Raw genomic sequence first — 1,863 nt, 5'->3', positions numbered from 1 at the left:
TTGAGATGGCTAGCGCCACGCACAGTTGCTCGGTCTGGAGCATGGCGGATGCGATGGCTATCTTGACCTCTCTCACCCAGAGTAGGAGATTCCCTCCAACCCTCCCCTCAAAGACCTTAACGCTTACCATGAGCAGCTTAGGTCGATAAGAAGTCATCCGTCACCGGCGGTGGCGTCGTAGACGCAAACGATGCAGACATCTTCTGCTGTCGGTGCTCGCTCTAGCAGCGCGTTTTTGTAACTCGAAAACGCCTCTAGACGCGCACCGATTACCTCGGGGCCTTGTGCCACAAGGTGTTGCACACCCTCAGGGCCAAGCAAGGACATCAGCTTATTACGCCCGTCCTGCATAGCCTGGGGCAAAGAGGGAAATTGTTCCATCCTCACAGAGGATCAGTCTAAACGACTCAGGTGTAGATTGACTACAAGTGCCACCAAGTGCAGCAGGGCTGCCGTAGCTTTGCGCTTGGGGAAGCGTCTTTAGGTCCCCGATCATTCGTTCCTTACAAGATCCAAGTTCTAGTGCAGCGGATAGCCTCTAAAAATGCTTAAAAGCCTTAACCAAGTCAAACGAACACTTCTGTTCAAGATTGAAACTGGAATTTTTATTCTAATGTTGAACGTTCAGATTTTTCTAAATATACTAAATATATATAGTAAAATCTAAATGCATGTAAAACTACTGGCTACCTAGCTCCGTCCCGTATTCTTGTTTGGATGTGTGGTCACATTATGCACATCTCGTGTGACACGCACACACCCTCGTTATTAAGTTCGTGTAATCCCCTCACAAATACGGTACGGGGCTGGATAGCCAGTAGTTATACACGTATTTAGATTTTACTACACAAATATAGATAATCTATGCTTTTAGAATTAGGCGGCTTTGCCGCAGATAAAAATAAATAAAGTCGGTATTTGAATTTAAACGGAAGAGTTAAGTAGCCTTGGGTTGAGGTTTTATTACTCTTTGAGTAAGCGGATTGCGATCCGCTAGACTCGTGTTTGCTTTAAGTATAGAACGAAAGGTCGGTGACCTAACTTACGCTTCCTCTAGGCGCAAAGATACGGCAGCCCCGCTGCACTTGGTGGCACTTGTAGTCAATCTACACCTGAGTTGTTTAGACTGACCCTCTGTGAGGATGGAAAAAAATTTCTCTTTGCCCCAGGCTATGCAGGACGGGCTTAATAAGCTGATGTCCTTGCTTGACCCTGAGGGCGTGCAGCACCTTGCTGCGCAAGGCCCCGAGACAATCGCTGCACGTCTTGAGGCGTTTTTTCAAATTACGAAAACGCGCTGCTAGAGCACCTGCAGCAGAAGATGTCTACTTCATTTGCGTCTATGACACCACCGCCAGTAACGGATGACTTTTCCTTCCCTAAGCTGCTCATTGTAAGCGTTAAGGTCCTTGAGGGGAAGGATGGAGAGAATCTCCTACTCTGGGTGAGAGAGGTCGAGATGGCCATCGCATCCGCCATGCTCCAGACCGAGCAACTGCGCGTAGCGCTAGCCATCTCAAAGCTCGATGGTCGGGCGCGAGAATGGGCACTGATGTGCGGCACTTCGGTCGGAGCTGCGTTTCCTTCCTGGGCAGAGCTGAAATTGCAGCTCTCACGAGTGTTCTCGCCGCCTAATCAGGCGTATCGCGTGTGATCGCGTTTCCATGCCGCCCGACAGGCCAAAAAGATGTTGGTGGACTTTGTCCAAGAGATGCGCACTCTCATTGCCTGAATGGCAGCAGATCTTCTTCCGTAGGCGGTCACAGTGACCGTCTCTATGAAAGGCCTCCGCACTGGCGTGGCCAGAATGGAAGTCTTCCGTGTGCATCCGTCTTCATTTGAAGAGGCGGAAAATGTGGCATC

This window comes from Plasmopara halstedii (genome assembly GCF_900000015.1).
Source record: "Plasmopara halstedii genome assembly, contig: Scaffold_323, whole genome shotgun sequence".
In the NCBI taxonomy this organism is placed as follows: Eukaryota; Oomycota; class Peronosporomycetes; order Peronosporales; family Peronosporaceae; genus Plasmopara; species Plasmopara halstedii.
The sequence above is the reverse complement of the archived record's forward strand: the minus strand, read 5'-3'. Positions refer to the sequence as shown.